This window comes from Pieris brassicae, chromosome 6 (genome assembly GCF_905147105.1).
Source record: "Pieris brassicae chromosome 6, ilPieBrab1.1, whole genome shotgun sequence".
In the NCBI taxonomy this organism is placed as follows: Eukaryota; Metazoa; Arthropoda; class Insecta; order Lepidoptera; family Pieridae; genus Pieris; species Pieris brassicae.
The window spans coordinates 15888687-15911316 of NC_059670.1; the positions used below are offsets into that span (position 1 = coordinate 15888687).

A 22630-nucleotide genomic window follows, 5' to 3' on the forward strand; every position below is an offset into this window, starting at 1 on the left:
ATTCCTAGAGTTAGCTATAAGAGGGCAACAGTCTAACAAGGCATGATTATATTAATATATTTTTTATTATATCAATAGTATGAAACCGACTGACGATGTTAATTAATTAAACAGACAGAAATGAGTCCATACTAATAGGGTTATGAAATTTCAATTACATTTAATGTGATGAAGCGTTTCTAGTAAAAAGTTTAAGAGTTTATAGAATCAATACATTTGTAGTAACTGGCGCCCGTCAACGTTATACGTTTCAAGTGGTAATAAATTATAAACTTAACCTTGGATTTGTTTTAGTTAACCGACGGTTAGCCGCATATGTGCATCGTGAGAACTTGAACTTGTTATAACAATATACTTAAGTAAGTTATTGTTTTAAATATTAACTTCTACCGTAAACAAATTGATTAAGAAAACTTTGCGTGGGGGAATATAAATAATTGATGGGATGGGAATGTATATACGTGTTGTGTAGGTCTCATGATTATAATGTCTAACAAATATTTTTTTCTCAGTGACGATATTTGTACAGAAAAGTATTAGAATTATAATCACCGGTATTTTTATACATGAAACTATTTCAGAAACAAACTATGCAACGAAATATTCTAACAAAATTTCTCATAGAGTTAACAAATCTCATGCCAAGATGGCCCTTGTACATAATTCACAGAACCAATATTTGAATAAAACTCGTCACAATAACTTCGTTAGTGAAGACTCTCCAACGCATAATACGACTGTTGACATTTTCTTTCCAACTTAGATATCTTTAGCAAATGCACTAAGCGTTCTTATGTTGATTTTTCACACATCTAGCTATGTCAATATACACCACCAACATATTTAGCTTGTCATATCACTTAGAATTCTACACACTTTTGTAGTGACTGTGTTTAACCTAATTACGATATATGAAACCTCAAATATTTTTATCATGAGAATGTTACATTAAGTACGTAGGAGTATACATTTGTTATGGCTACGGCTACCACATTTATCGAATAGCAAGTGTCGACGTGTATTAGACCCACACAAAGGATTGATTGCCGAGGCCTTGTAAAATATGAGTGCTCCAATTTTAAATTGATTAATAGTGGGTAGTGAAGTAGATTTTAAGAGTTTTAAATGTATCGTTTATTTTTCATCGCGGTATTTTTTATGACTTACATATGTTGAGAATTTAGCGTCACGATTTTTTAGATAATATTTCGATATATTTATAGTCATAAAACCGTTGTTGATTATTATTTATACGCTTATACAACGATTTAGAACGGAATTTTCAGCAAATAAAACAATTATAAAGAAAGTAATGAATATTACAGATATAATAGTGTATATAATAGTGTCATGCATATTATGTATCATAGGACTCATGGGACTCACTCATCGAAAAATTAAACTTAAGGTTCAAATATATATATATATGTTCAAATATAATAGTAAATATTCGACAATTTGCTCACTCTTTCAAACATTAACATTTACAAGTCCTAAATTAAGCTGTATGTTGTATTGTTTGTCGAAGTCCGATCCGAGGATTAGTCTGGCTTAAAGTTTTCAATGGCGTCGGTGCGTGTACTGTCAAAAATTGCACAAGTTTTTGTCAAAGTTGTCGACAAAGCCTCGCTCGTCTCACAATACTATATTTTTGTTCGTGCGGTCTCGTCTGACAGTTTGCGTGATGTATTGGGCTCGGATAGCGGATTATTTTTACCCATTTCACGAAGTTTGCATCTATTGTACGGGCCGGAAGCGGTTTTACAAAGAGCGCTGAGAATTTGGCATTTAATTTGAAATCTAATACTAGCTTTAATCTGTGAGTATTGTTGGCACTGTCGAACTCACTCAGCAGTTCATAAAGCTTTTCTTGAAATCTGTCATAATAGTTGTAATAGGAAATTGCAATATTACGAAGCCGTTTTCGTCTTTATTATTTCGAGTTTATTTTTTTGTGCGTTATTATTATTTTTTTTATTTACTGTTTAAAGTAAAAATAGTATTTACTTATTTTTTTGTTTCTTTGATTTGATTGATATAAGATACTAAAATTATCTAGCACTCTTATCGATTACGAACAAAAACAAATAACAATTGTCTACATTACCAAAACTATTTCACTGCCAATTAAAAGCGTGTTATTTCTAATGTGTTAGTAAAAACTTTAATATATTAAAAACCTTCTTCTCCAATGTTTTAATGCCATATAAATAGAGGTCCTATATGGCCAAAATAGACGCAGGATTTCTAACCACCTAACGATAGGATTCAACGCTACAATTCCTATCATGCATACAAAAGTTTGAACTCCATTATCGTGAATTTGTTTAACTTCATTCATAAAAAGAGAATAAAACAGACAGTCGTGCATTTCATGGGGACAATAAAAGTGTAATATTTATGTGAAATGATGTGCGGCAATAAAACAAAATGGAAGCTTTTTTGTAATATTTAACAGCTATGAAAAAGTTGTTAATTCGTGTAGTAATAGGGCATAAAAAAGAATTAAGTTAAGCACAGATTCTCATATTTAGTATTAAATAAAATAAATCAACGCTTAAGTACATTACTTATTATTTTACATATATTTGTATAATTTTAAATCAAAAGCAAAATTATTATTACTAAATAATACAATTAATTAAATCCCAGGAAAGTAAATGCCGAAATCAAAAACGACTTAATCACGTCTCAAATTCTCATAAAGCTTTTATTGTTTTTGTTAAATATATATGTAATTTTATTTTACATATAGCAGTGTTGGCCTAATGGCTTCAGTGTGCGATTCTCATCCCTGATGTCGTAGGTTCGATCCCCGGCTGAGTACCAATGGCTTTTCTTTCTATGTACGCAATTAACTTTCGCTCGAACGGTGAAGGAAAACATCGCAAGGAAACCGGCTTGCTTTAGACCCAAAAAGTCGACGGCGTGCGCCAGGCACAGACAGCTGATCACCTACTTGCCTATAAGATTAACAAATGATTATGTAACAGATACAGAAATTTTTGTTTTATCTCTATCCATGTTACTTGTCGTAATAAATTGTTACATTGTGCAACAGAAAACTCAATTTCATTTAATATACGTCGAATTCCATTTAAATTAAATGTTCAATAATTATTATACATTGCTTTTATTTGATTGTTTGTATTTTAATTTTGTGAATAAAGTTATGATTGTTGGATTTGACATTTAATTATGGTAGATGTCTTATTGTAAGCGAACACATTAGTTATAAATCCAGCAATTCTAATTCCAATATTTCAACGTGAATATATAATTTTTCAAATCTGGCAACCTACTATAGGTACGATACTAAAATATCAACAAACTCACCAAAATAAATAATTAGTTTGATGTTTGTGTAGGTGTCAAAATGAGCGTTTATATTATTTGTGGTGGCAGTTACCGATCAAAGTTTAGTTTAACCGGCGCCAGTTCTGAAACATCGATAAAATATTACACACGACAGTCGAAGTTCTTCGTAAACAGTGTGATGGGAAATTGCACAGAAAACATTTCTACATTCTTTGGCAATATATTTTGTGGTTGGTAAAGTTTATACGAATCGACAGAGTTTTCATACAAATGTACTAGTTATTTATTATATCAAATGGAACCGGAACCGTAATACATACCGATATTTTCATTACAAAAATATTCGAAGTGGAATAAAAATAATTATAAAATAGTATCGCATAACGGTCCAAATTCCTTAAAAAAATATCGTTTCCAAATTGAAATAAGACACATAAAATAAAAATATTGTACTTCTTTGATGTTATAATATACTATGTATTCATATTTATAAATGAAAATCGGTTCGATCGAAGTACTGCGCGAAAATACACATAAATAGTAGTAAACAGTTTTATGATTAAAATGTGATAACCAAACGTAATTATGACAGTTTCCATCATCTGATAATAATAAACTATTTCATACATTGTTGATGACGTGATATTAGTTAAGGGTGATATAATTTTACATTCAATGAAAGTGGCTGTTGATAGTGAAACAATATTCTTGTGTGTAAAACATTTCTTTAATGATAACCTTTAGTGTGAATTATCTTACATATTTGACTTTTAACTCTTTTGTCGTTCATGTAATATGATGTCATATTATTAATTACATTTTAATGCAAAATTGTTTATTTATAAAAAAAATATTCATTCGACGACAATTCATTCATATAATGTGTAAGTTTTGGGAATCAATTAATATATATAAATAAATTCAATGAAAATATGTAATTGAATTACATATTTTTTTAATTATTACTGATTTCAACACGCCTGAGTGTATGAGTGTGTGGGTGAATGTTAGTGTGTGGGTTCCTGTGATCGAGTTTGTGTGTGAGAGGAGTGAGTGAATGTTTTTTTTTATTTCTTTCAACATTTACGTTACCTGGAGGTACTTAGTACATAATATATTATACGGTAGACTTTTACCAAAATCATAAAAAGTAAATAAATCTTATTACACCAACTAAATTAACCTGCCTCTTTTCATTACAGTGTAAACACAATTTGATAGAAAGTGACAAAAGAGTGTTTTAGTTAAAATATTGCAATTAGACTGATTTGTAAATGTGTAAAAGTTATGTTAATAAAAGACAATACTAAATTAAGTTATAAGATAGTGATACTTAATGATTTTATTTGCATGAAATAATTTAGTACGATTTTATATACAAAACGAAAGGTGAGTGCACTTCGGCAGCTGCATGTGTAAATCTTCGCGGGTCGTTAATAAAGCCGTATAATGACTCGTGTCTGTGGGCGAGTGTCAAATTTTCCACCTCATTTAATGTTTCTTTGCCTTTCAAGTTCGCGGCTAATAACAACCAATTTGTATTTGATGTTCGCATCTTTTTAGGTAGTCGTGATTACTGCTTTTCTTTGACGGCTTTTCACTTTGCTTCTACATAAGGCTCGTATGTAATGATGGTATAGACTTTCTTTAAAGTTTATCTACACATGTAAATTAAATATTTAATATTTATAGTCTTGTGAGACACATTTTTTATCGGATATTGACGCGAATTTATTTTTATAACTCGACATTTTATTGTTTCACTGAGTAAGTCTGTCTACGATTGCAATTGAAACTCTCAAAACACTGTTAAAGAAGTCTAATTTAAAATTTTAATATTTCTTAACCCGTAGATTACAAGTTATAAACTACATTCGAGTAAATTTATTTGTGTCTATAACGCGTCTCTTGTTATATTTGTGTGTAAATGTTTTCATGACTCAGTATTAATATACGCGTAAAGGAAGATGTAATTAGCTGTCACATTTGAAAACGAAATTCGCAAATCTCTACAAAAAGTGTATTTCCGCGCCTTTGATGTACTGGAATCTCTCGTGGAATGCTTCGTGGTTTATTTTTGTCTACGTCGCCTGTCGGTTAGCAAGTTTAGATTCTGTGCTAGTCACTGCGATTTCTGATGCACAATGTTTAGCCACACGTATCTATACCACGCGCTCTATCAAAATATTGATTCGTTCCGCTAGGTAGGTACGTACACCTTTTTTATTTGCGTACCCTATTAGTCAGCACTTAATAGTGTAAGCAGCAACATTAAAATAATATTAGCTTAAGTCGTCGCGTTGATGCGGTCAAAGACAAACGAAGAATTTCTTCACAAACACTCATTATGTAGTTATGCTACCTTGTTGCTTTTTTATCCACGTTTAAACCTCGTTAATACCATTTATTTAGGTCCATTTTTTGTAGGGATGATTTTAAAGGGTGGCCATGGACAATTAAGGAGCCGTTACCTAAAAAATGTCACCCTTTTAGTGACTGTGGGTGCGCTAAAAAATGGTCAGTTTTTATCACCTGGGTTGGAAGTCACAAAATGTTTATCGCCACTCAATGACATGTTGATTTATGTTTCCACCGTTGAGGACTAGGACCCGACAGAAATGAATTAGACTTTTTAATTGGTCATTTATTATAAGATAATACCGGTCACCCTGAGTGTTTTAGGTCACTGAAGTGGCACTTAGGTGATAACTTAAATCGCTATTTAAATGAAATACTTCCTCCCATTTTTTATTTAAAGCGTCGATAAAAATTAATTTAGGCTACGGTTGATCTAACTTCAGATTTATTGCTCATAATTGCTATGTATCGCGGTATCTCATGCATTATGGATTATGCTCGAGAATATGATGTGCCTTTAAGACAAAAGAGTTAAAAATGCCTTCTACTTACCGGTGCCCACCCGTGACGGAAAAATTAAAGGGTTATCTCAAATTATTCTTAATTGAAGGGTCTAAAGTATAGATTGAATTTCAAACGCTTGATTGATGGCCTTAAATCAAGGCAGTGTCGGCTATAATAGCCAGTATCGAAATTTTGAAACATTTATTACGATCATTTTGACAAGATTGATCATAAAAATCAGATCTTTATGTGTTTAGCTAAAAGTCCCGACTTTTGAAATACGTTTATTTTTAGTACGGTTTTACATAAATTGCACTTACCACATTACGTAGTTTTTCATAACCCATTAACAAAATATTAGAACACTAAAAACTGCTAACTGTAAAATCGTGTTCTAATTATGAGAATATTAATAATACACACAATTTTGTATTACTAATATTGTCATCAGCATAAGTTATATGCAATAGCTATCTTTATTCTTATGTTTAATATATTTATAACATATCATAATAATAAAACTTTACAATGCCATAAAACAGGACAAAAAAAGAATAAAATAAATATAAACAAAGATTGTAACTAAGCGGTCTGGCTGCTAAAAATAGTTTCTTTGAGATAACCTAGATGTAAATACATTAAAAAATACAGGAGAACTTAATATTGTTAACTCACATTTCTATTGTATGTAACTGATGCATTCTCTTTTCTTTAGTGCCTTTTTTATGAGTGTGTGAATATCGCCATAAAAAGATTTCAACGTAAGAAGATAAACATTCTCGAACTCGAAGAATCATTCTAAACACTACAATAACAGTCAGTGTTACTGATTGCGTAAAGTAATCAAATGTTAAAACAAGGAAAGCTTTATAAATTCAGTTATTTATGTGCGGTTAAATCGGTTATATTTATGACACAACTAATTACAAACTGTTCTCCCGCAGATTGCGTACACAATGAAAAATTACAATTCCCTGAATGTAACAATAAACATTGCAAAAGTTGGCTTGGTTGAATATATTAAGAATTCATTTATTTACATATATGTAGAAATACATTTCTAGTCTTTCTAAACAAATCCCTTATTAGGAAGTAGAACTGTACGTATATTATAAAGACAAGCCGCTAGTAATCAAATTATACACAAGTATAAACAAATGTTATTGTTAACTATCCGTTTTATTTAAGTGTATTCTACGATTTCCTACCGCAATTAATATTAAGAATTGAACACAATGTACTGTGTGGGTACTTAATTTTTTTTTTAATAACGTAAGCTCAGACTACTGAAATAACCTGAAAACTATCAAAAATTAAAATAACTTTTTAGAAAGCCACATAACAGAACAGATTGAATAGATCAACGTCACTATACATAAATATTATATATAAAGAACGTAATTGTTAGGTCTAAAATCCACTTAATGAAAACCTGTGTAACATTCAAAAGGGAATATTGCCTTAATTGGTTAAACAAAAACTTCTAAATGAAGTGTTTGTTGAGGTACACTTTTTGTTGCAGCTGCAGAAACAAAGATACACTTTAAGCAGCACACTTGAAAGTTTTATGTCGTAAAACGCAACTTGATATTTTACTTTCCTATGTCAATTTAAAACAATAAGCTTTGTACCTTGAAATATTAATTAATCTTATTGGTATTTCTTGCCTCATTATGTACTAAATAATTACAATGGCGCTTCGAGCAGCTGATTTCTGTTGGCCTGTCTGCCTGCACCCCACTGCACACACTTTCATTCTTCTTAGACGTTCTGATGTCCTGACAATGTTTCCATTCTTTGTCTGTGTATTAACTTATAGTAAAAGTGTCTGAATTCAAACGCACGGCCTCACGCTTATTCGCACGCATCTCATGATTGCAGAACAGTTGGTAAAAGGCATTTGATAAAACCAACGCGCCTATAATAAAAAAAACAATAAGTCACAATTTAGTAACAATACTTTAATGACCAAGCGGTCCACAAAACGGCAGACAAAGCAATTTCGGTGAAACAGTCGAATATATTCTGGACAATGTCGATGAAGATAGCCATCGGATGTGGGCGGGGATGAGACAGTTAATTCTAATTATGGCCGCATTGTGAGAAATTTTATAGCTACCTCATTGGCGCGTTCATTACTACGACCGCGGTAATTGTACTCTATTGTACGCAGTCCATTTTTCTGCAAATCGTGTGAATCTGGGATGGGGGACGCCAATTTCCGTGAACTTTATTCCCCCTAAAATTAAAGGCCAATGATGGAGTAGTTAAACCAAACCAACGGTTCGATTGATGTGGAATATTTGAAACAGAAATCCTTTTAAAAATATTAATGCGTTTATTAAATACTTTTTTGCTTAACGATGAAATAAATGGATGCCATTATTGTGTTTATTTTGGGCATTAGCCCAAGACAACTGCCGATATACTCTAAAGTTTCATCGCGGTCTGCCGGAACGATTAGCGTCCTGACAGCTAATTTATATACACAACTTACTGTTCTATTTCAAGGAACAATTTCAGCCCGTGCATTGCTGAAATAGATGTGGGTAGAAGGTAAGATGACGTACCTTAAATAACTTCAGTAATTAACGAATTTGAAAAGTTAGTATCAAGGTTAATAGGGAACATTTTTAATTTAATTCTGTTCGTATTAGTACTCGAAACAATGAACGAATTTGAATTTTTATTATATGATATAGACTTAAATAAATACTTGAATAAAATGTCGTTAGATATATTATGTACAATGCCAGTAAATTATTACGATAGCAGCTGTGTGTCGCATACACCTCATTGCCTTTTCCATGACATTGCGTTATGCCATAAAACTTATCGAGTTTGGTGTAACGATCTAACATTTGTTCAGATTTCATAAAATTTATTACAATGCCATACAACAGATAATATTAGTCTTGGCTTTAGATCTTAAAAGTTAGGGCAATCATAGAAATTAGAATAATATTATTGCGATTTAAACCAAACCGTTAACTTTAACGCGATTAAAATTATTATTAAATCTTAATTTATATAAACATAATTATTTTATTTCAATTGATTTAAGCGTATCATCACTATAATTTACCAAATGCTTTTCCATTCGAACTCCTCGAAGCTAAATCTGGAAATAATTAAGACTACAGATTCCTTCGACAAATTGTTTGAGCACTAAATTGGTTCGACATTTCAACTCTTAAATGGGCTTGTTAGGCAGTTAAATAGTTGACATGCCACGCGGAAAATAAAAGATAGTTAACTGTCTAAAAGGGTTGTTACATAAACTGTAAGTAATACTTTTAGTAATTTTATTACAACTGCAACAAGCTTTTAATTTTATCGTCACAAACATCTGCTCATAACGACTATTGTTTTTTGTAAAACGATAATTTGTCACTCGCTTTTAAGAAACTTCAAATGTCACAGAGTCAATCGTATTCACAGATATCTTTTATTGTCACATAAATTTTACAAAATCACATTCCCGTTGAGTGTGCCATCTTACTAAAAGCATAGAGTATGGCAATAAATTATCGAACGAACGCACTAAAATAGCGTAACACCCCAACGCATGGGAACCGCGACCCAGATCGACCCCAAATCCTAAATTCTCCAAGGCTGTCCCCCGGATTCAAATCAAAAACATATCAGAAGGAGGCCGTAAAGCGATTAGGCATGCCCGTTCAATAAACAATTTAGAAGGCTAAAGAAATTACTCAAACAAATGATAAATGCATCCGTCACGCGATGAAAGACTACGTAAATTGAAATGAGGAAGATGGAACAATGAATGAGGGAGACACAGCCGGAAGCAATGCGGATTTTTCCTTGTTATCCCAAACAACAATGGCCCTCAGATTTTATACTTGCCTAGGCAAGATCTTTTGTTTAATTAATTATCCACCGGATAGAATAATTAAGCTAAAATATGATAACGTGATTACAGCTACGCCGAGTATTAATATCAGATGCTCATTGTTCATATCGAATAACGTGTATTTAGATCCACTCAATTCATATCAAAGTAACGAGGGAGATAAACCTTATCTTATTATTGTAAGAATGGTTTATGATTATATAAAATTGTGTGAGGTATATTTATAACAAAACTTTCATTGAGTTCTAATCAAGCGTGAAATAATCATACATTTTCATGGTACCGACTGCTATCAATCAGAGTACATTCGAAGCTGATAATCTATCGTCAACAGCCCAACATTTAATTGTTGATGGATCGCTATGGAGCCCCGTCAGACATTTCACGCGCGAATATCATTGGTGCAAAACTCAGACTTGCATATATCGATAAGGATTTATTATTCCCATCTTTACATCTCACCCTCTACAGGAAATGACACGAAGAATGACGGATGCTAAAGGCGGTAACAGGGAAAATTGTTGTTTATTTGATTTTCATGGAGCGCCTGATTGATTTATATCTGTTACTCGGTAAAACTTAATATTTTTATATCATTATCAGTAGCCTCTTCAAACGAGAAGAGATTTCGTTGTTTGCTTTACACTTTAGATAATAAGAAATGTGGGGGCTTAAAAATGTTATTGTAACAATCGAGGTCGAGCGAGTCAAGATGGGTGTTCTAGTCATAAAAAGTTATTATATTTTTTTAACCAACGCCTTATCTCCGCCTCGTAACTACTGAAGATGCCTTTGATATATTTGTTTTATGTTGATAAGGTTGTTAACCGTCCTTAAGCGCTTTATCGAATAAGTGATTACAAATGGATCGTTCATTATAATGAGTAATTTGTATCACTATGTCACTCGAAGTGTGTGATAAAGATGAGACAGTATAAGTTAATTTATAGTCACGGGCGTCAGTATATGAAAGCGATCGCCCACATTACCAATTACCTATTTGATAAGGGATTTATTTATGATCGCCGCTCTTTTAAAATTCATTGTATTATTTATCCTTAAACCGAGGTCACTATCTGACTTATCGTCTACAGGAATAGGCTTTTAAACTTGAGTACGGTTGATAACATTGAAAGTAATTAAGTGACCGAATTGGAAACAGTATTTTTGCCCTTAAGAAAATGTTCGAAGTGATATCAGAAATTTATAACCTAAATTGGATTATCGGATACCCGGAGCGGATAAGATACTTTTACGCTTCTAAAGTGTTCATAAAATTTTGATAAAGTTCTCTGTCTCCGCGGCAAAGTTTTATTAAACTCGATAAAGAGGTATCAAAGTAGTTTTATAGCTGCGGAACATAGAAAATGAATTACATTAAGTAACTATCGGCTAGCGAATTGATAACACTCAAGACGTGAAATCCACTTCATTTAAAAACTTCAGCTTCAGTATCATGTAATCAACTTCGATATAAAGAGCGTACAAGAGACCCGCCTCATTGTTTATCCTAATTCTGCTTTAAAGAATTTAAAAAAATGAAACATTTAAAATTTTGACTAAATATTTAAGAATCTCACTTAGCATGGGTTATCTAGAAAAGATAATAGATCTAATATGCGAATAAGTTCAAGAGGTTTTTTAACAATATACACTTTAACACCTCAAATGCTGAGCTCTATTTCAACCTTAAGAAGAATTACTTTTTACATTTTAACAAAAGTAACGGTTCAGTACATTCTCTGTGATGACCTAGGCGGGACATAAATATGCATATTATGTATTGTATGGTAAATAAAGAGATGGGATGCATCCGTCATAAGATGACCCCACGACACCAAACACAGGATTCGAGACATTAAACAAACATACCTATTGATTCTAATGTAACCGTATTGTGTTAGAGGATAATGTTTTATGTATGGAATCAGGAATCTGTTGAGTAACGGAAAGAACATTTTATTGTATATGATAGCGTATATGAAGGAGTTCCTCGATCAATTTTCATAATTTTAAGTGAAACTTCTTTATGACCTCATTTATTGAAAAATTATCTACTATATGGAACTTTACAGAAATCGGTTAAATAAAGTTAAATTAGATAAAGTTTAACAAAAGGCTATCATAGACACGAATACAAATAATATAATTATTTCATTTTACCTTATTACTACTAAGATTATTACGGAATTTCATTAACTGTAATACCGTATGTAATGTGTACTATCATTGTTATCGTAATTATATATTTTTATTACCGAATCAACCGTGGTAAGGACAAGAAAAAGATTGCGCGTTACCGAAAAATGTGACGGTAATTTTTTTTACAACGCCGTTATAGAAGTTTCAAAACTAATAATGAAAAATAATCAGGCTTTTTTGCGCAACATAGTTTTATTTTCCAGGAAATACGAGTATATTCTCAAACGCTGCAGTCACCTTCAGCCGTATCAACATCGCACACCGCAGCTACTATTAAGGGAATATGAACTATGTATATTGTATGAATTAATATTATAGGTATTATTTCCGAGACCAGTAGACCGGTGCCGCTGGATTGACAGAGTGAAGGAGTACATATTGCAACTGAAAGCCAGAAAATGGCGGAAAGTGGCAGGGAGCGTTGGAAGTTTCTCGTTTTGAAGGCCAAGGCACATTTTGAGTCGCATAGCCATCGGAGTTAGTTTGAAATTTATAGGTTTGCTTTCTTTGAACAGTAAATATCTACTTATTTTGCATAAACATGAAGCTCTAGAAACCCGTACACTGTCTTTCTTAGCATTAGACCATATTATTTATCTTTGAAACCAAATCTAGTACCTATGTAGTATACATATTGAAATGTGTACCGAGCGAAGTGGACGGAAGATGTTTTATATTTTAACTTATATTGTGTATTGCATTGGATTCGAAATATACGATCGTCAACATCTATAAGTCAATGTAACGAATGGTTAAAAAGCAACAATGTGTTACCTATTTCAGTAATATAACCCTAGTGAAGGTATCAAATGACGTGATTTTAGGAACTAATGTTTCCAGTACGGTGTTTCCGGCTCTAACAACCCAGAACTCGGCAATTAAACTGATTTACAGCGCTTAAAGCGCTTCATGCCAAAAACTGTTTGCTTAATCAACGCTAAACTTTTAATTATTCGCCTTGCAATACTGATTTTAATTATAGACTTTTAAACATTACACATTACTAAAAAACTCACTACTAATTTCTAAGTACCTAATCTACAGGATTCATAAGCCCTGCGAACTAATTTTTTTATCACTAACACAATTGTATATCTTGTTCTTTTCCTTTTCTTTCTTATGTATTTCTTGTTGGTGTAGCTATAAATGAATAAATACAATTTTTATGCAATATAATTACTTGCTTTAAACGCGGTTATTTATTACGTATGGCAAATTAGAACGATAAAACCAATCGGGGGCCGTTATCGTATACGCAATACAGTAAAGCTTCGATATAGTATAACACTGTTTGGAACCAGGTTTAACTATCTGATTAGTGTCGTATTAATTTATTTAATAATATTAATTTAATTCACATAAAGGTTCACGTAAACCGGATAAGTTCCTTTAACACCCTATAGGTACGTCCTTCAAGAATCACCGTTCATAAAATGTACATTTATACAGTACTATTTTTATATATTTCAGATAGCTTGTGTAATATGAATTTGTTAAATACCATAGATGCTGTTAATAAATTTCTTCAATCTAAACTTTCAAAACAGAATGATAACACGACACCATATTAACGATAATGTTGCCACATGTAACATATAAATATACTCATAAAATAAACATAAACAATGGTCTACAAGCTTTGTATGGCCAGTATAATGTTTTTACCAGATTTCTTGATAACAAAACATCCAACTAAAATAGGAAATTACTGCATAAAATATATGAAAATGACTTTAATCTGTTAGAGTAGATACCTAACTAGTAACTACATAGTAAATTTAGTGAAGGAGGATTTAACATTTAGTCGAATATTGTATTATAAAAACATTAACGTTAAACATTGCTTAGAAAGCCTTCGTAGATTATCCTTTCAAGCAACTTTCGGTTTTTACATTCTGGGTTCGATTTTCCACAGAACAATTATTGTTTTAGGTTTATAGCATATTATGTAAAGTACATATTGACATTTTAAAAGTAATAATAATAATAAATTAATTAAAAAATTTCCACATAAAGTAGTAGTAAAGAACGAGAATATACAGTTTATATAGTTTATATATGGGCTTGGAATGTAAAATACTTTAAATCTCTATTTCGAATCCGTAGACTGAAATATTTTGCTAATTCGTTCACTCCCCAATCATAAGAGGTCCGCGCAACCGGAAGTCGTTTTTTACTTTTTCAAACTCTTGAGAGCTTTGCAAAATGTCTTCGAAAAATGATTTTATGCTCTTAAGTACATTCTGACATCCCTTCACTTGTTTTCACAATGGTACACTCAAACTTCTGAAATGTGGCTTTGCTTTTATAGAAACATGTATGAAATTTACTCATATTTTTAAGGATGTGTGTTAAATATGATTTACATACATTTGCCTTTTAAGGCAAACAATGAAAATTAATCTAACTTTAAAATAGGACCTCTTTACGTGCGAATTTATTACTAACTATATTTCTAGTGCTTTTCAATTTCTAGTTCTCAGCGATAGTCGCATCAAGTTGCCATTTTTAACTAACATTACCTACAAAGTTAAGTTAAGTAATTAAGATATGTAACAGATGGAAATATCTCTAGTCTTGTAGTCAGTGACATAGTGTATCTCTATAAAATTTTACAATTCTGAATCATACCACAGTTACTGTAGTACATACCAGTCGTAATTGTTATCATATTTGCGAGCCGTTTCATATAAAAACTGCTAAAACCTTTTCCTTAGAAATGCACATTTCAAGAACTTGACGTTACACTTAATCATATGATAATTTAGTTTTAATTTGTAGCTTATAGGTATTTGTATATTTCAGATTTTTTGGACATGGCTTAATAAATTTTGCATTTTTGTTTTGTTTACCAATCACTACTAACATAGAAAATAAGGACGAACTGTTACTAACATAAATTACATATGGATATAATAAATAATTTTTATTATTATAGTAAATTCCCTTTAAACTCTGTATGAAACATACGTAATACGTGAACAATGAAGAGAATAGATTTTCGTATCGATATCTCAAAATCTCATTATATGATTGTAATCTGATATTTAGGTGAGAAAGTCTGTTTCCGGTCTATAAGAAAAGTATAAATGGAGGAGAGTACTTAAATCCCTTGTCTTGTAGCATGTAAGTGATAACAAATACAGATAATGAGAGATAAGAGATATCTGTGTTCTTAACGCTTAACAATTTTTCTGTTGGTTCTTTGTTTGTTAACTTTATAATGTGTCATACATGCAGAAAGTAATAACTTTTGAATCAAACTATTGACGAGTTAGTGCGCGCGTCTTTAATTTTATTATAACGCTTATAAACAATTATTTTTAAACCTTTGACTTATATGAAGTATAACCAAAGTTTTTACTCTATCATAAAATTTATGTATACATATATCATATAAAAATAAACTTTTCTTGTATATCCATTATCCTATTCATATCGCCCACAATTATCATCAAAACATTTTTTATTTAACTTTAAACGCAGTGTCTACGAATTTAATATGTACCTACAGAAAATATTTCGTTACCTTATCACCCATCATTTTACATTACATACAAATATAACTGGCTACTAGCGCCCAGGACCTGAATAAAATTTATGATTTATAAATGCTTCATTTATATCACTCGAAATAATTAAACTTAAAATGCCGGCATCGCACTCGCGAACCTTTAGAGTGTCCATGGGCGGCGGTATCAATTAACATCAGGTGAACTTGAGGTTGTATAAAAAAATATATCTCACTAACAGTACGTAATATATATGTATAGTTGATTAATTAAATATAGCTTACATAAAATATATAAAAATTGACTTGACTACGCGCGACAATAAGTAGGAAATATCGGCACTAACCCGGCTCTCAATCCTTAATTTTTCAAAATAAACAAAGTTTAAACGGAGTTTTTTTTATTGTAGAATTAAATTATCTGACAAAGTATTAGACGTTAAAATAAATTTCTATATGTAAGTCGTAATACCAATTTTCTAACAGATAACACAAAAAATTACAATTGGTTAATTTTAATATAATAACTTACTATAATATTTCCATATATCCAATAAACACAAGTCTTGCACTACACAAAAACCACGAAACACGATACGAATTTGGCGGTAAAACGGGCACGTTGGGACGTCCGACTTCCCCGAATACCGAGAGGGAACTAGTTGGCCCCGGCCAACTACGTCCTCTATGAATAGTGTAGGCGGCTTTCAGGCGAGGGATGAACAAACCCCTAAACAACATACTACTTACTAAAACGCAAAATCGGCAACCCTGATTTTATGGTTTGATCCTTATTTTGCATATCGTATTGATACAGGTATAGTAAATGTCAATATCTATGAAAACATTTGTCACATTTCGTAAGCGTATTTTTTCGTCATAATAATAAATAAATTTTTTTAATAATAATTTCTTTATTACAAAAAAACAATGCAATACTATAGAAATAGTCAATTACAAGTATTTAACAAGAAAAGCTTAAAATTTAAGCGAAATTATTGACCAATACTGCCGTCGAAATAATTTAATATTCCTATCCAAAAATTGGATAAAAGCGATTTTAAGCACAGACTATAAATATGTGAGTTGATGTTGCATTTAAGTTATTAATAGTGGAAAGACTATGTTTAACCTGTGAATAGAATGTCACTTGTTTAGCATTTAAAAAAAAAACAAAGCATTTTAAAAATGGAATATCTATGCTACCTAACTGTGCTGCAGTTTAATGTGACATTAATCCAGCTATGTTACGCGCAGAGTCAACACGTTGGATAGAGGAGCCATAAAATCTGTGCTATTTATAAAATGCCTGCAATGCCGGTGCAATGTTGGGAATAATCCTTATCGATCTAGGTTAATTTTAGCTTACAATAGGACGTGCGCAGGCTTTCACGTGGAATTTGTATTGATCATCAACAGTTATTCTTAGGTTGGCGAATAATTAAATTGAGTGGTGACGTTATAGGACCATTTGTGTCAATTTGCAATCTGAAATCTGGCTAGATGCATGCTGAATTACTTCCTTAAATTATATAAAATAAAAATAAATCATTGGCGCTATAACCTTTTAAGGTTGGGGCCTCAGATTTATTTCTGTTTCATAATCATTTGTTAATCTAATAGGCAAGTACGTGATCAGCCTTCTGTGCCTGACGCACGCCGTCGACTTTTAGGATCTAAGGCAAGCCGGTTTCCTCACGATGTTTTCCTTCACCGTTTAAGCGAATTTTTAATTTGTACTTAAAAAGAAAGTCTATTGGCGCAGAGGCGGGGATCGAACCTACGACCTCTGGGGTGAGAGTCGCATGCTGAAGTCACTAGGACATTGCTGAAATTATATACTGAAGAGAAATGGCGACCGCTCGTCCATTAATTGCTTTTTGAGATTAATAACCAAATAATTATACGTAAGACAAGTTGTGGTGTATTTAAATTTTACCAGAACCAATCGCCTATGATCAGAATATTATAATTGATTTTTAAAAGTTAATAAAATATAAATTCCTAAGTCACCGGTCAGTTTCTTATGACGCAAGTTTCACGAAAACTCGGCCCCTTGGGTCGTATATTTTATAAAGATTGGAGTTCTGACCTTCACTAGGTCAATGTTCCTATAAGTTTACTGCTGAAACGAGGTTGCCATTACACGAGATCCGCTTACTATCCTGGCAGCTGAGCAAAACTGATATCTTGCGAATTCATATTTTATAACACAGTTCAATGCGAGTCTTAAGTATAAAAGATTATGAGTCATATCTTAATATATATAAATCTCCTGTCACGATGGACTCTTAAACTACTTAACCGATTTTAAATTAAATTGGCACACCGTGAGCAGTCTGTTCCAACTTAAGAGATAGGATAGCTTAGATCTTTAATTATAGTCGCAATTTTATTTTATTGCAAATTATTTGTCTATAATTAATTGACAGTCACAATTATCTGTTAACTCCAAAAGATTCTTACAGATGTCGATACTTTTCGACTGGATTGAGTAAGTATTCAATAGATGGAACTGCTATGGTAAACTGACAAACGTGTCAACGGGTCTCTCTTAATCTTCTACTGCATTTACCAGGTGAGTTTCATCATCGTACGTGGCAGAATACAAAATTCCAGCCATATCACCTCGACGTCCGTCTTTCAACAACGGGGCGTTTATTTGCCGCGCACCATCACTATGTGGAACTAGCTGTTTACTGACGTGTTACCAATTAGGATCCTTCAAGAAAAGGGCGTAGCAATTCTTAAAAGGCCGGCATTCGTCAGCAATGTGGCAATGAGAGTGTCGATGGGGGACAGTATCACAATATCACAGGTGAGCCTGTTTGCTTCCTGTTCTATAAAAACCCTTTCTTGCTGTACTGTGATTACTTGTAATTATTAAAAAGATATAGTTAATAAATATAGTAAATACAATTTTTATTAAGGATAGACCAATAGAGAGACATTCAAAAGATATCTATCTTTTGAATGTCTCTCTATTGGTCTATTGGTCTATCTCTATTGGTAGTATATTATACATCGATTTGCTTTGTAAAATATTGCAATAAGCCGATTAATTTGAGTTCATTTATTTTCTTTATATGCAAGTATAAAGCTGCAAACATCTGATTTTAACTCACTTTCAAAACTGATACGAAGGCGGTAAAGTAACATTGATAAATCTAAAAATCATCATGTATGATTATATAACATTAAAATATAAGATGCGGGTGAAATGACAAATAGAAGCGCCTCCGTCGTTACTTAAATATGTTGTACACTGACACTGAGTAATAATAGTGTGGTGATGATGCATATTTTGTAAAATTAACTTTAAAGGAAGCCGTTTGTTACTGTTATTATTTTCAACAAATAAATACTATAATTTCCGATGCTTCACACGCATTCAAGAAGATCGTTAAACAAATTATATCTAGGTAATTTTAAATGAATACAAATATTATTTTTACACTAATTTAATATACATACACTTTTATATAATTAACTTAATTATTACTGATAAATACATTACCATGATATAAATGTCAGGATAGTTTAATTTCATTTTTATATAGTTTAAAACAATAATGTTATAAAATATGCGGAAACTATTACGTAATGAAAGAAAACTAAGAAAAATAGGTTTTTTAAATGTTATAAACTACAAGTACTTTCTCTAATAGATAGTCCTATAAATTATAGAAAATACAAAAACTATAATAATAAAAAAAACAGAAGAAATTTCATAAATTACTCTATTTAGGCAAAGGCCTAGTAAATTACAAATTAAAGTAATAACAAAATGTAGAATGTTAATTAATTAAAAATTAAGGTTATAACTACACTGTAAACCATTCATACGTCAAAAGAAAATCGAAGTATCACGCATTGTATTTTCAGGAAAGAGCCTCCACTCGTACATGTCAAGACGCCAGACGTGACAACGAATTTTAAAGTGCACTCTATGTAATAGCGTTCTCGATTCTTCGAAATCATTGTAGTGACGTATGGTAGTGAACGTTAAAAGAAAAAATACGTCATTCGAGAGACATGCAAGGGATTCAGGGTCAATCTAGGTATTCTAAGAAAACCAGTGAGCATCGCTGAGTGGCAATTTTTTTGCCTACATTGCGTTAACGTTAATTTTCAGATGCGGACAAAAATTCTAACTTTTTTCATAAAACTAATATTTTATTCTCAGATTAAAACGAGCGCGAATGAGGAATAAGGCCCGTTACGTTATTTATCACGGCCCATACACCATGAAACTCTCATGTTTAAAGAGATGCTAATCACCTCGTGTATACTAGAAGTGTAGTTAATCCCGGACGCCATGTTAAGCTTCCTAAATCCTCTCAAAGACGCGCGCTTTAATTATTAATAAAGTACAAAATCAACTGTATTTAGCTTGATTTTATATGGTTGGATGTTTTTCTAAACAGACTATGTAAACAAGTACTGTTAAAAAATGTGTGCGTGTACGTACGAAGTAAAACTTCTTTATGACCTTATTTTTCGAAAAATGATCTACTATATGCAACTTTACAGAAATTGGTTAAATAAGATAAAGTTTAACAAAAGGCTTTTATAATCATAGACATGAATACAAATAATACAATTCTTTTATTTTACCTTATTACTACTAAAACTATTACAGAATTTCATTAATTGTAATAGAATTATTACTATCATTGTTATCGTTATTAAATAATGGCTTCGAATCAACCGTGGTAGGGCCAACAAAAAGATGGCGCTTAACGGAAAAATGTGACACGTTACTGAAAAATGTGACGGTACTTTTTTAAATAAATAAATATAAAGCCGATAAAGAAGTTTCACTTCAATAAAATGGACTTCATTGGTACCGTGAAATTACTTGCTTTGTATTTAAATTATAAAACTCTTCGAGTAATTTACAATAAGCGTGACTTTGAGTTGAGATAATAATTAAAAACAATAGCGATTGGACCAATAACGTATAATTTAATGTGTAATAATTACGTAGATAAAAGACAAAATAAAAAAATAATAAAAATTAAACATTTGACAAATTAAAAAATGCTGCGCATTTGACAAATAGCAAAATTTTGCAGCAATTTTTGTAACGTTTCAAACTATTAGGGCTTATAAAGTTGGTTTCATAATTATAAAACAATATTATTTTTAGCTAGATAAGCCAGATATTTTGCTGAATAAGCCACGTTGGCTCTTACACGCGTCAAGCTTGTGGAGAACGTGTTCTAACTTATTAAGTTCAAGCTAAAAGCTCGCTGTGAACTTGCTTCTCAACAGAAAACAACTAAAACTGCTTGATCGATATCTTGGAAAATTCAATAGCATTTTCTCATAACGTCTAAACCTAATAAAGTCTTGGAGGAGTGTATGCATCGAGGATAAGTATTAAGAAAACTTTATAATTACTAGCAACGACAAAAATATCTTTCGATATTTCTGTTTTAGAATATGTTATTAAATTTTTCAATTATTTTTCATGTGTCAAATATAACTAGTCTGGCCATAAATACTAGAAACTGTAGTTAGAACTACACAGACTGTTAATACTGTTAAAGCCAGAGTTTGTAGAAACCCCATTAGGAAGCAAAAAATCTTATCGCGAGAAATGAAGATTCCCACTAGAACTCTGTCGCGTATTATAAAACAAGGCCTGAAGCTCGGTGCTTATCGTTATCGATCAAAACGCCTTCTGTCGCGCTACGCAGATGAAAAGCACAGAAATATCCTCTTTACCGAAAAAAAATCACGATTGGAGAACACTACAATAAGCAAAATGATAATGGGTACGCTCACAATTCTAAAGAAGCTACTCAAGTAGTCGGAAAGGTACAACTTGGTCATCATCCTGCGTCAGTGATAGTTTGGTGAGAGGTGTCAACGAGACACAAAACTTCATTTTTGTGGAAAAGGAGTGAAAACTTCAGCCAAAGTGTATCAAGATACAGCCTTGGATTATGTTCACAACCCCTCAGCAATACACTTTTTAAAAATATACCGTGGGCTTTCCAGCAGGATTCTGCATCTGGTCACAAGGCACGAACTACCCAAGCCTAGCTTGAAATCAACGTTTCGGACATTATAAGAGATGAAGACTGGCCCTCATCTAGCCCAGAGCTCAACCCTTTAGACTTCAAATGATGGTCAATTTTTACGGACATGGCCTGGTATAAATGACACGGCGACATTGAGTCCCTTAAAAAATCTTTGGGACAAGCATTGGAGAAATTTACCTTGGAAACGTAAATGAGATTAAAGGCTTGTATAAAAGCCAAATGTGGCCATTTCGAATGGAATATGTGTTTTTTTTTTGTTGAGAATCAAAAAATATGTACCTACAAATTAAAATAATATTATATTACTTCATTTAAAAAAATGCATTTTCATTAGTAACAGAACTTATAGCAAGACTAGGTATATAATAATGAAATGAGAAAAAATTGTCATTTGAGAAGTATACAGATAATACATAGTATTAGATTATTTATTTTTAGAATATGAATTATTTGTAATATTTTCTTATGAAATTTAATTGAAAGAAAGTATATGTATTTGGGAATATTTGATCTGAAATGTAGATATATATTATACTCCTGTCCATATTATATTAAATATGAGAATACAATATGTCTGTCTACAAACTTTTATCACCCCCAGTATTAATGAACTTGTTCGAGTGTATTGTTCATTAAATTAACGAAGAAATCAATTTGAGTACGGTTTGCATACACATGTTAGTTAGACTAATTAAGAAAACCCCAATTATACGCCAGACTTGAGATTAATTAAGCTTCCGAAATATTAAGAGAATTTTCGTGCCGCTTATTCCCATAACATAAGTGATAATTTTATTAAACACGAATTAA

The 22630-nt window shown here is 31.8% G+C and overlaps 1 protein-coding gene across 2 annotated transcripts in view; it reads right to left on the bottom strand.

Moving 5' to 3' along the window:
- Positions 1 to 22630, bottom strand: part of LOC123711324 (roundabout homolog 2-like) — a 50367-nt gene that overhangs the window by 17568 nt on the left and 10169 nt on the right. Inside the window, exon 1 of one of the 2 annotated variants that reach the window (XM_045663843.1) lies at positions 16300 to 16401. The exons of the other annotated variant lie outside the window; for it this stretch is intronic. The gene's annotated coding sequence lies outside the window, so the exon portion shown is untranslated. Of the gene's footprint in view, positions 1 to 16299; positions 16402 to 22630 lie in introns of those variants that run through there. 2 annotated transcript variants of the gene reach the window in all.